Source organism: Convolutriloba macropyga, chromosome 2 (assembly GCF_964194025.1).
Source record: "Convolutriloba macropyga chromosome 2, txConMacr16.3, whole genome shotgun sequence".
NCBI classification, from domain to species: Eukaryota; Metazoa; Xenacoelomorpha; order Acoela; family Convolutidae; genus Convolutriloba; species Convolutriloba macropyga.
This window is the reverse complement of record NC_134469.1, coordinates 76,960,665-76,975,030: the sequence shown is the minus strand read 5'-3', so window position 1 is coordinate 76,975,030 and position 14,366 is coordinate 76,960,665. Positions and strand designations below refer to the sequence as shown.

The 14,366-nt window shown below is 31.0% G+C and overlaps 1 protein-coding gene across 3 annotated transcripts in view; it reads right to left on the bottom strand.

Annotated features, from left to right (window-relative positions):
* Positions 1-8,337: 8,337 nt before the first annotated feature.
* The window catches only part of LOC142335475 (uncharacterized), a 47,099-nt gene continuing 41,070 nt past the window's right edge, over positions 8,338-14,366 (bottom strand). For 2 of the 3 annotated variants that reach the window (XM_075383995.1, XM_075383996.1), the window contains exon 7: positions 11,975-12,004. The gene's annotated coding sequence lies outside the window, so the exon portion shown is untranslated. Of the gene's footprint in view, positions 8,775-11,974; positions 12,005-14,366 lie in introns of those variants that run through there. The other variant, XM_075383998.1, reaches the window with a different exon arrangement.

Here is a 14,366-nt window from a genome sequence, read left to right as displayed (position 1 = left end):
TATACACTTAATAAAACTTCACTTCACCTGAACATGAGTTAGGATAAAAAATAAATTCACGTTGTTATGGTAAACTTAATATAACTTTTGAAAGATTCAACACAACGAGGTAAATTGTGCCAATTCTTATTGTTCCGATCCACTTTAGTGTGGTGGAAACTATATACAAAAAAGGTTCTTCTGTTCAGTCAATTTTCACCGATCCATATATTCAACGTAGAAGTTTTTGAGTGGCATCATTAGAAAACCCGTGCTGCTGAGAATATATAATTTACAAAAAATGTTTTGAACTTCGTTTTCTCCATGGAGTTCTCAAAGTTATCGAAGTTTTTGCGCTCATTTGAGTTATTTTCATTGATTTTCTTCACTTCATGCGTATTTTTACACAATTGTTTGCCACTCCAGCTGAAAAAATGTCAAAATTGTTAAAAATATTGATGTTCGTTTTACCTCTTAAGATAGATGAGTGTCGTTGAACTGTTTGGTTTCAATGTTTTGGCAAAAATTTGATAAATTGTTCAAAAATTAGACTTTCTTCATCAAAATGGCACGGAAGCTTTTTAATTACACTTTGCTTAAATATGCTGACACAGTCTTCGTTATCCCTAAATAGGACTAGTTTTACTTGCGCTTTCTTTGAGCGTAAATTTCGATCAAAATCTGGTTTTTTGCCACTTTGACTAGATAATGTTTAAAAATGCATCATTTATTTCTGATATTTTGACTCTTTGTTAAATTATCAAAGTGCATAAAATTTGTAACAATTACTTGTTCCCAAAGCACGACCGGCATCAGCAAGGCTAGCTCTGGTCAAATTGTTTTTTACAGTCCAAAAGTAATTTAGATTGTAATCAGTCGCTGTGTATTACAACAGATTATTGTTCCGACCCCACTTGTGGGGGAAGGAACTATATACTCAAATGGGTTTTTTTTTTTTTTGTTCAGTGAATTTTGGCCGATCGATATATTCGTCGTAGAGAAATGTGAGTGGTATCATTAAAAAGCTGGTCCAGCGTAGAATTCAAAAGTAAAAAGATTTTTTTGAATTTCGTTTTTTTCGAGGAGTTATCGAGGATTGAAGTTTTGTGTGAACAATGGGATCTTTAGCATGATTGTTCACTTTTAGTACAATTTTCTTCAAACTAAGATCTTTTTTACGAAAACATTAATTCAAATTTCTATAAAAAGAATAAATTTTGAGTTAGTAAAAGTTGAATGCAAGGCGATAGAAAGACTAGTTCTGGTCTCATAGGGAAGTTCACTATCAAAAAAAATCGAACTCTAATTGAGAGCCCTTTTTTTAATAAAACTTTTCTCTTTTTTGCTTTTTTAAGTCACCTAGAGACAAGTCACATTTTATATCGACGTTCTATTAATGACAAAACTCCTTTATAGTCGAATGAAGCGCAATGAGCAAAAAACGTCGTTTTCAAGGAATTGCTCATGTTTTTTTTTTGGTTTCGATTCTGAGTTTTCGTAATTTTGAATGAAATTTTGAATTTCTTTTTGAAGTTTTACTATTTTTTCTGGAGTCCTATGGTAGGGATTCATTGACTAACAGTGCAATATGTTCCATAATGAGCATTAAGTGAACATGTCTATTTCATTGAGGGGGCGGCTAATGGCTGTTAAGACTTAAAAAATAATTTTTCGAATTTTTTTTTGAATATTAAAGAATCATAATCTTATTATAGTGAATTGTAAGTCAGTCCAGGGGTGAGAGCACCCTCTTCCTTCCTACTGCAACCAAAATTAAACTGGTTAGCGGTTTTATCTTCTATCTATTGGTTATATGACTTCAATGACAAAAAATTTCAATTTTTTAAAATTTTTTTTGGATTTTTACGTATTATTGGTTACTTTTGAAATCTTATCACATTATCCAAATATTGACAGTTCCCATTAGCTTAAAAACAATGTTCTGTGGATGACCAATAAAAATTTTAAACAAAAATTTATGGTTTAAATGGCTTCGACACGTTCTTCTTGCACTTTTCTACTGATTTTTTGGTTTTCTCCTGTTTTTTTTTGTTGTGTTAATAGTCATTATACTTACTGTGATCTCATAATGAATACCTATGCATGACAAACATAAATGTACTGCCACCGGGGCATCTTTGAGCGTTTTTATTGACTTCCGTTGAAAGCTATTGAATTTAATGTCTGTTAAAATAAAAATCATTTTTCGAAAATTTTATTTGAACAATAACAATTCCTAAATTTTTCTTGAACTGTTAGTGAGTTTCAGTATTGACTGGACCCACTTGCTTTTTACTGCGACTAAAAATATTCTGTTTAGCTGTTTTATCTTCTAGCTATTGGTTATATGACTTCAATGACAAAGATTTCAATTTTTTTAAATTTTTTTTTTGGATTTTTTGAATTATTGGTCACTTTTGAACTCTTTATCACATTATCCAAAGATTATTGTAATCCAATTGGCTTAGAGAGGACGTTCAGTGGATCACAGAGAAAGTTTTCAAAGAATAGCTAATGGTTTAATTGTCTTCGACACTTTCTTCTCGCATTTTTCTACTGAATTTTAGTTTTTGCTGTTTTTGTTATTGTTTTCTGTCATAAGACTTATTGTGATGTCTTTTTAACTATCTATGCATGACAGACATCATTTTCCTCCCTATGGGTTATATCTGAGCATCGTCATTGAGCTCCGATGAAAGATTGAGTTTACTGGCTGTTAAGGGTTTAAAAATAATTTTTCGAAACTTTTTTGAAATTCAACCATTCCTAATTTTTTTTCGTGAATACTCTTGGTCATTGTTGGTTCTAACAGAATCCATTTCCGTTCTACTATAGCCAAAATTAATCTGGTTAGCGGTTTTACCTTCTACCTATTAGTTTTAAAACATCAATGCCACGAGAATTCATATTTTTTTTGGGTACTTTATTTTGTTTTTCGATCCTTTTGAAATCTTATCACATCATCTTACTGCTGAGAGTCCCTATTGGTTTAGGGAAGAAGTTCAACGGATCATAAATAAAGTTTTCAGGGAAGAGCTTATGATTTGAGTTGCTTCGACATTTTCTTCAGGCACTTTTCTACTGAATTTGTGGTTTTTGCCTCTCTCTGTTGTTGTTTTCATAGTCATTAACTTGTTGTAAGGTCTTATTGATGAAATACGATTGGCAAAAAAACTTATTGTCCCCTTGAGGCATCATTTATTGTATATACTGGCTTCCGTTTAAGGCTAATGAATTTAATGGCGTTGATAATACGTGTTTTCCCGCAATTTTCGTGCGTCTAATGTATTTGTTTATATTTGTTGATTTTTTGAAATTATATTGATAAAAAAGGTTTTCCCATTGCTCCTGAAAAATTAATTTAAAATTGAAGAGTGTTTAGTGAAAAGTTCATTTTTTTAATGCCTTCGACCCTTTTGTCACTCAATTTTTTTTCCTGAATTCGCTGTTTTTGTTCTTTAGGTAGCCGTAAATTGCTCACAGATCTCATAGGCTTGTAATTGAGGACTGAATGAATGATGTTGCTCGAAACATTCAGCATATAGCGAATAGGTTCCTTTCGTCAAATTTAACTTCTATTCATCAATCAGATGTCCCATCGATTTTCGTGTATTTCAAGAAATAACATATATATTGATATTATGTGCCACTGTTGTTTCGTTTTTCTGAACGTTTATTGAATGGCCATTTTTTGCGTTTCTTTTTCTCTTCCTTCAGAACAATCGCGTAATAACAGATCCCAATGGTTTTTAAATGTGGCCCAAGTAAACTTATTTAATCTTTCAGTATAAATCCTTCAACTGAAATAGCAGAAATAACAACTGAATTAAAAATACATATTCAGATGATAGCTATTGATTTTAATGGTAGCAAAGGTTTGTGTTTTCGCAAATCGTTTGTAATTTTTTGAGTTTCTCTTTAGTTTGTTTCTATGGCATAGTCTGACCACAGACGGGTGCTTTTGGTTTTGTAATGACTTTTTAGTAATTTATCAAGGATTTTTTTATTAAAAACCAATGTTTAAGAATTTTGAATTTTCTTGGTGCAAAAAATGTTGATTAATTTTTAAGTTTCGCCTCACTGTTCGTTTTTTTTGTCGGCTTGTTACCTAGTCTCGTTAAGAAAACTTTTCATCTGCTGTATAGTTAGTAAAAGGTAAACTTGTGTAGTTAAGGTTTTATCTGACTGCATTTTGACGTTGTTACCAGGTGCTTTTAAATTTAGATATTCATTTTTTGCCGCCAAAATTTTGTTGGTGCTATTTTTTTTCTAGTCTCTTCAATGTCAGGTCACGTTGGTGCTGTAATGAAGCATGGCATTAGTAATTCAATTAGTAGATAGAATGTGTAACGATTGTTTTAAACTCAAACATCTATTTTTGTTATCTCTTGATTTGGTTGACATTTTAGTCAAAAATGTAGATGAGCTCGGGTCGGAACATCATGTGCGAACGCACATTAACGAGCCGCCTTGTGATTTTAAATGCTACAACACATTCTTCTAGCTAAACTTCATTGAATTTCTGTTTTTGTCTTTATTCAATATTTTTGCTGTGTACAGATGACATGTTCTAGAAAATGACTGATCTCAATTTTTTTATGGAGATATGAGTGAAAAAACTTATTTAAAGACTTCAGTTGATATCTAACGTTTTTCTTTATTATAATTTACCTTTCTTCACAAAATAGAAACGTATTTTTTTTTAATTTGCTGTTTTTGTTTTTTTTGTCAATGCATTGCAAAGTCTCATTAAGGAATGGTCCCATGTTGTTTATTGAAGTGCAGTTTAATTTGTTAAGTTTATGTTTTATTTGATGCTATTTTTCTATAGACATTGAGTTATGAATGTAAATATTGTTTATTGTTGTTCTTTTATTTTGTTGTTTGTCTTGTCTTGTAGTCTTAACAATGGCTGGTCTGATTGGTCCTCTAACGTTGCCTTAGCTACTTGTCTAAGTGATCAGAACGTGAAGGAATTTTGTGGATGAGTGCGGTCAGATTGTTATGTGCGAAAGCATATTAAGAAACCTTTTTCTTTTTAGGTTTTTAGCTATTTTAAACTCAAAAAAAGTTCAGTTTAGTTTTCCTGAACCGTGTTCAGGTATGTGGAAATTCCTGTGAGTTTCAAGTGTACAGGCACCTGAAATAAACCTGAACTATAGTTCAGGTAAATTTTGAACTGAACTATTCAGTTGTGATTACTTTTCATTGCACATATCTTTTTATTGTAAATTAACTTTTTATTGTTTTCAGCAATAAAATATCAAATTATTTCTTCAAATAAAATTGAGCTATAAAATAAAATACAAATTCTAAGTGATTCAGCAACACATTTATCAATCAACATCAAGCCGTTTTCTTGTTTCCCAAATTTACGGTTAGGGATATTTTGAAATTCAGGTTAAAATTCAGGTAAAATTACCGCAACTGTGCAAACAACCTAAACAGTTCTGATATTTTTTGCGGTAAATTTCAGGTAAATTCATGAAAATGTTCAGGCAGTGATACTGAATTTTTCAGGTAAGTTACATGTATTTTTCAAGTGTGTTTAGGTATGTTTCAGGTGAGACAAATCTACCTGAACTGTTCAGGTAATTTCAGGTGTTTTTTCAGGTAAATTTATCTGAACTTTTTTAGTGTACTTTCATGGTCCAATGAGCGATCTGATGCTTATGTTGCTATGAAGGACAAAAAAACTTGCCCTGTCGTAGTAGACAGTGAGCGGGAATTGGATCAATCTCAAACAACTATAAATGTTTTCTTAGCATACAAAGGGTGACAAAAATTTCCAGGGTGCATCTGTCCGATCAGTAGAATCAAAGTTTTATTGGTTTAGTACGGGTGCTTATCATTTTATTTCAATTGAGTCTCATCTCTTTTTTCCCTCGAAAAATAGCAAGCTTTCTGTGACCTATTGCTCCCTTTAAACAGCTGCAGCGGCAAAAACACAAATTTCATGCAGAGCTAAAAAGCCGATGATGATGAACTTCTCAAAACAGGAAGAAAGAAGATCAGAAATAATCTCGAGCGGTCTACTTTGTGTTTCTACTTTTAAACCGAACTTAGTTTTCACAGAAGTTTTCATTTGTTGTTAGTTTCAGCTTTCCTGGAAGACAACGAGGGGAAAAAAGTGCAGAAATGTTATTAAAACCAGTCGTTTTTGTGATTAGTTCGTTCACACTTGCAAGACAATCGCGAGCTCTTCGGCTCCATTTGGAAATGGATGCAAGTCGTCATTCAAAATATCTTTCTGTCTTTCATTATTAAATTCGAGAGTTTTGAAAAACACGTATAAAGTTTGTAGATCCAGCAGAATCCTAATTGAAGTCTGTTGATAATTTTGATTAGTCAAACTCATTTGTTTTCTTAAGACATCAATAATCCAAAGTGTTTTCATAAGGCAAATTAAATTCGTTTGATTTACCTGAATTAGACGAGCCCAATTCTTTTCACAGACGGATGCAGATCCACCCGGGTCGAGGTAGTAGAATTATGACTCGCCAAAACGTCGTTTTTTTTTGGGGGGGGGGGGGGGTTGTCATTCCGGTTCGTTAAATACACGGACCCGGAAGAAGATAATGACCCGGTATTTCGATTAATAAATCTGATATTTTTGGACAATAACCGTGCAGTCACATTTAATGCTTTCCGTGTGAGAGACTTCAATTGGCAACCTGTCAGCAGAAGCCGCGAAAAATTGTCTGTTATTTCATTTGTTTAAAATTGTTTTAAGTTAAATTTTTTTTTGATTTAAGGTAAAATTTTGTTTAACAAAATATCATAGATAAATATAATTGTTAACAGATCTGTTTTCGGTTTTCGGTAGTTTACGGTTGCAGCATATTTTAAATAAGGAAACTATGCTAACCTTTGACTACATTATCTACAAAACAATAGATTTCAAAGTGGGGAGAATAAAAACAAACATTTTACACGTGGAAAAATAAAAAATGCTGATGAAATGGGATTCATAATTGTTCATCTGTTTTATTGATAACCACCGTTATGTTAACCAAGTTAATTGTCAATTAATTCATTTTACTTGGCCAAAAAAAACGATTTCAAATCTGTTAACTATAATTTTGAGGCCACCGTCTTTTGTCGAGTCAACTTCGAGGACAGTGTTTTTTTGATTGAGAGGAATCAAACTGGAAGGCAGTGCTTTTAGTTCCAGTCAAAGTGAAAGATAAGCAATAAAGTCGAGCCATTGCCTAATATAGATCGGCGAATGTCTTTTCATACCTAAAAATTTGTCGATGACGTCTTTTTATACGTAAAATTTGTCGAAGACGGCTTTCATACCTCAAATTGGTCAAGGACGGTTTTTCGTAACACATAAAGGCCGTGTATCTTAAAGCCATACCTAACACTGGTCAAGTAATCTCTCGTTTTATCTATTATTGTTCTTCAAGGACGGCTTTTCCCTAGTTGAGAGGTCGACTTTATGAAAAGACTTATAAAGTCGACTTGGGGGGGGGGTTTATTTCCCTACCTTAAATCGACCTCCTACACAGTCGACCTCCTAGTAAGGATCGACCTAAAGTCTATTCATTGGTACCTCCCTAGTCGAGCTTATCTTTTAAGATCTTGTAAAAATCTTACAGAAAACTCTTGTCTTGAAAGACTTTGCACTTACATTATATAGTAAGAATCGTGTATGTACAGGCTTATCTTTTAAGACATCTTGTAGAACTTTACTAGATAAGCGTGTTTAAGCCCCCTTGTCAAACTTGGCTACCTTGCAAGATATCCTGCAAGATCTTACAGGAATAACATTTCCCCAGCAGCTAAAAAATTTTAAGGACTTCAATTAAAAGGAATTAATTAACTCGAAGTTTTTGTTTTGATTAGCTTGCTAGAATTATCTATTAACAGGTAGATTCTTTTTATAATGTCTTTTGATTCTATGTAACCTAGTGTTCTGCTAAAAATCTCCTATTGTTGTTTGCTTGTAACCCGCCGTAGCCCTTCCCCAGCCCGGATGACAGAGGAGGACGGGAACACCACAAGAATATAGTAAAAAATCTCAAAGTCAGTTTTCAAAATCGAATTGGAATAATTTTCCGACAGAAATATGTTAATTTTTTTGTTTTTTTAGGGAGCCGGCGATAAAAATCTTGATTCTTTCAAGAGAAAACGCCTATATTGAAAGGTTCTTGCAACAGAGAACACCTATCTTGTAAGACTTTTGCTTGAATACGTGCCTATCTTGTAAGAGTCTTGCATTTTTACGCCTATCTTGCGAGACTCTTGTAAGATTATACGTTTTGGTTTAAGATTCTTGCAAGATTCTTGCAAGATCTTACAAGATAGGTGTGTAAGGCTAACTATTGTTAATTCTAGTCAAAGCTATCCGTCTATAAATGAAGGCGTCAACTTCGCAATAGTTAGAAAAGTGTACAGAACATTATTAGAAAGAAAAGATATAAATTCAAACTAATTTTACTCTCTTCTATGTCAAACAATTTGAATACTATTACGTAAACAGCTCCAAAAGTTTTTTTTAGAAGTTCAAAGATTCGTTACTGATAGGAATATAAAACAAACAACAGCGCAGTTTAATTTCTCTCATCTCACCACATTTCTTTGAATAGGGGATAATATGTCCTGAAATAAATATTAGGTTCCCAAGGGAAATGTCCTCGGTAGTAGCAGCACTCCCCGTTGCAGTGAGACCAGGACACTTGACTGGATCTGAAGAATACGTGTCCCCGAGTGCCAAAAGGGTGAAGAACGAGGGTGCCAGGGAACACCAGTCCAGTCCCAGTTAAGTTCAGATAGTGTCCGGAGCGAGACTATGTAGTTTGAAGAGAAACAGAGCAAGCAGTCACCGAATCAACTTACGAGCATTGATTATTTTTAAGAAATGGTTAAGTGACTCTGCTTGAAGTCAATGAGAACTTCTGGCGTTTATCGAGAACCACTTAGATGTTCGAGATCTTAAGTCAGAATTTCGAAGTGACTTCTGCAGAGTCACTTAACCATGCTTAAAACACGAAACGCGCACGTTTTAAAATGACGAAAGTCAACGAAATTCTACTTCTGGCTAAGTAGCAACTTCTGGCATTTTAACTTCTGGCACTGCAAACTTTCGGCAATCTAAAATGTGCACGTGAGTGTTTTAATGAATATGTAGTTCGATTATTATGGGGGACAATTAATCAGCGAACAATTTTTTATAACTTCTTTCTTGGAGTTATAGTTGTCAAAATTTGTGCCTAAAAGGCAATTGATTGTCAAGTTTAACAGTTTTGGCAGTTTATTTACTATTTACAAGATTAGTGAATCATTCATAGCGTGCGTTTTTTTCAGTCTGTGCATTAATTTCCAATTTAATTCATAAGCTTCATATTAAAAATATTTCAGATTCGAACTTTTCATGATAACTTTTCGAGAATTCAGTTGTGCCTAAATTTTCTGCTATGAAAAATGAATTATTCTAATTTTGTGTTACCTTGTTTTTCTGAGGCCAACCGATGTTTGTTCAAGACAGGCGCAAAAATGGCAACTGCAAAAGCTCCAAAAAAATTAAGCTTTACTTCCACGAACCATCTGATAAGTTTTGAGAAATATCAGGAAAATAATTTATAGTAATTTTTAGTGCTCAGGAAGTGAATGCTTGCCTGGAACTCTGTTCAAAGTCATTCGGGTCAAACACGTCTTGTTGTGATCCTTATGGCCATTACTGGGTCTTAAGTTACTGGGGCAATGAGACGAGATTAATTGTTATCACAGTAACGGTATAATATGACGTGTGTTAAGTGTAAAATTTTGTCGTGAGTTAAGTAATGACAATTTGACACCCGAGCGGCAATGAAACAATACAATGGATATTTAATAATATTAAAAAGTGAAAAAGTGGATATTTTGGTCTTTTTATGTCACTTTTGATCACTTTTTTTGTTTATTCAAAATATGATCGAAATAGCAAATTTTTCACTTATTTAACAATATTAAGTTCCCCTTGTATTGTGCCGCCGGTGCTCGGATGTCAGATTACCATCACTTATAAAGTTAGGCATAGCCAGATGGTAATTGTAACAATAGTGGCGTAGCAGCAGAACGAGAGAACCCTTGACAACTGAAGAATATAAGAACTATGCCAGAAAAAATTCTGAATTTGAAAAACAAAATCGAACCAAAAAGCGAATAAAAAACACTTCAAACTGGCCATGCATGAAAGTGACCCATTAATGTAATTCAATAAAATGTTCCCTTATTCAAAATGAGAATTTTACAGGTGCATTTTTTAAGTATAAGAAGAAAATTTGTTCTAACGGATCGAAAAACTTTGAGTCCTATTATATCCAATTTTTCAAGAAAAATTAATTGAAGTCGAAGCACAATCAAATCATTTTACCTTCAAAACCAGAAACTGAAGACATACAGAAAGGTTTCACAGATTGCTTTCTTAATACACATTACGGGGCAGATGTCCGAAAAATCGAGTACATGTACTGGGTTTTGGCAGTTGTTTTCAAATTTTAAGATTAGAGTTGTAAGCTTATGTGGAAACATGTTCGCCTTGGCTTCAAAACCGAAAACTGGATATCTTCTGTTGGATTTTGACTCATATTTCACGATGCGTGTTTTGGGGAATTGTGTGAAAATTTTTACTCATCTTTCACTGAGCGTGTTTTCGGGATAATGTAAACATTTTAAATCAAATTTCACGTTGCATTATTTTGGGGATAGTGTGAAATCTTTGGCCAAAACTTTGTAACTAATTTCCTTTCAAAAAGTCACTAGTTTCCAGGCGAAAAGAAACTCACCTCCGCGTTACCTTTTTCCACGGCTACATTATCTAGTTACCGAAGTGAAAGTAAGCCTAATTGACGATTATTGAAAATTCCTTTTTCGGACATTGGCCAGGTAATAAATATATGAATTTTTTGGATCTGAAAAGTATTGCTACTATAGCTTACGTAAAATAGAGCAGTGAGATCAAGTACATAATTTTAATGAGCAGACGGCTATCTAAATGAACCAATCTTTGAAACTAAAATACCACTTCTATAAAAAAAAATGGCCAACTAACGTTTATATCGGTCTGTTGTCTCTTGTCCCTGATTTGAACAGTATTTTTTTTCTTCCTATTCGAACTCACTGGAGCTCAGTTAAGAGTTAGGGGAATGATCCTATATCTTCAGCTGCGGTAAAATTTTACTGTTCTATTGAGGTGAGTTACCTCAAAAACTGATAAAAAATTTTAATGCAAAAAAAAGAAATGTTTAGTAGCCATTCGATAGGAAGTTAAAATCTATCTGTATGTTAAATTACCTGATGATAATTGAATGAACAAGATGGAGGAGCAATTGTATGAATCACTCCATGGAAGTTTTGAGGAATAACCAATTGAAAATTAACCAAATTGCAAAATTAACCCAATTTCTGAATCAAAATCACTGATAAACGCATCAAGCTAGCTCAATTTAAGCACTATTTACCCCACATACAGTTCCAAGTGATTTGGGTTTTCATTGCCAATGTTCAAGAACGGCTATTCATTACCCGAATTTTCTTTTTATTTTGGAGACCAATAATTTGGAGTGGAAGCACTTCTGAGTAATGTATATAATGTGCTATTCAAACGCAAAAATAAAAATTGCCACTTTCATAGTTTTTTATTTTTGTTTTTGAATTGCAAATTATATACACTATTCTTGTGCTAGTTGCCGTCATTTAAATCGTTATCTGATTTTCTAACTTACGAATAATTGTTCTCTTTCATATCAAAAGACCCAGTGCTCGCAAACACAGAACAACATTAAAAGGGAAAATTGAAAAACGTATCAAACAAATATTTAAAAAATATCACAATTCTGCCATCAGAATTTGTTGGAAAGATTCTTGTTTTTTGCGTGCTTCCGCTTTCAGGAAGTTGATATTGATGGCTAAGCAGGTTATTGTAGAAAAAATAGTATCTCAGTTTTTGTAGATATATTAACAAAGAACATTTAACGTGGAATATATATTTTTATAAAACGTGTTTGACCCGAAGCACAACATCCACCGCCGCCCACATCTATAATAAACAGATCATACAGAGAATTCCAAACGGAAAATATTCCATGGCACTCGTTTTCAATGGTTTCCATAATATATTGATTGCATATATACTAATATATATATATATATATATATATATATATATATATATGTATATATATAAACATATATACATATATATATATATATATATATATATATATATATATATATATAAATATATATATTACATTATATATATATATATATATAATAGATATACATAAATTTAAATATATACATATATATATATATATAATATATATATAATATGTATATGTTATATATATATATATATATATATATATATATATTATATATATATATATAATATATATATATATATATATACACATATATATATATATATATATATATATATATATATATACATATATATCAATATATAGATCATACAGAGAATGCCAAAACCACAGAAGTCCAAGGCACTCGTTTGCTTTTGGTTTCCCTTATGTACTGATTGTATATATTCTTATATATATATATATATATATATATATATCTTTATATAAACAATAAGTATACATATTTTATATTTATATATATATATATATATGTATATATATATATATGAATATATTATACCTATATATATATATATAATATATATATATATATATACATATATATATATATATATATATATATATATATATATATATATTTATATTACATATAATATATATAATTATATATACACACACATATATATATATACAAAAAATATATATATATATTTATAGAAATATATATATATATATATATATATATACATATATATATATATATATAATTATCTTTAAATTATGTATAATATAAATGTTTATAAATATGTATAGGTAATATGTATATATATATATTACATATATGTATATTTATATATATATTTATATATATATATATATATATATATATGTATATATATGTATATGTATATATATATATATATATATATAAATCTTTTTAAATATATAAATACATATGTATATTTTATATATATATATATATATATATATATATAAATATTTATATATATTTTATATATATAATATATATATATATATATATATATATATATATGTATATTTATATATATATATATATATATATATATACATGTATGTAATTATTGTTCCGACCCTCTTGAGGGGGGAAGAACTGTATACTCAAATGGGGTTTTTTTTCAGACAATTTTGACCGATCGATATATATTTCATCGTACAGAGTTTTGAGTGGTAACATTAAATAGCCCGTCCAACGCAGAATCTGCAATGAAAAAAATTCTTTTTGAATTTCTTTTTTCTAGAACGAGTTATCGTGCTTTCAATTTTTTTTGTTATTAGAACAATTTGCCTTACTTTTATTCACGTTTTCCGGATTTTTTGCCTAAAACTTCGTCAATTATGCTTTAAAGTTGTTAACAATAGTATTGTGATTGTATTTTAAAAGACAAAAAAGTATTGTTAACGATTTTGATTTGAATTTTTGGTCAAAAATTTTGGCTAAATGTTTCAAAATTCAGCCTTTTTCATCAAAAATTGACCAAATAAGCTAATTTAGTCAACTTTGATCGAATTTAACGGAAGTACACACCCAAAAACAACTAACAGAAATCTCTTTTTAGACTACAGCAAAAGCTAGGGATACTTCCACATCCGTTGAGATTTGTCTGGAATTAAAATTTTGCCGTTTTTGCTAACTTTACTCTATGATTATCGAAAACGCAGCGTTTATTTTTGATATTTTATCTGACATATTATCTAGATCTATAACATTCGAAACAATTGAGGGTTCTTAGTGGACGAACATCGAAAGACAAGAAGGTTTTGGTATAATCTAGCAAAGTTACAATCCAAAAATATTTCGGATTTTACTCAGTCCGGTCTTTTTATTTAAAAGAAAAAATTCGAAAACTCGATCTTTTCTTTGTTAATTAAAAAACAGAACAATTCAAATCACTGTTGATTCTTCCAAATAGCTTCCTAGGCAGTTCCAAAATTATTGTATTTTCTAGTTTTTTCCTCCGAACAATTATGTTCGTTTTGACTTTTAAAATTGTTTGAGTTTTAAATAAACAGCGGCTTTTTGAACTTTGCTACTATTTTTTTCTTTATTCGATCAATTTGTTGCTTAATGTCAGCAAAGAACGAAAGCCTCTTCCTTCTCCTCCTGCTAACGAATTAACTTTTTTTCTTTTTGGGGGATTTACTCATTAAGTTATGGTTTTCTGGCTTTGATACTACTAGGTTTCACATTTTTATTTTTTGGCGTAAGCTCATTTTTCACGTCTTATTTCTATTTTTATTCCATTATCTTAT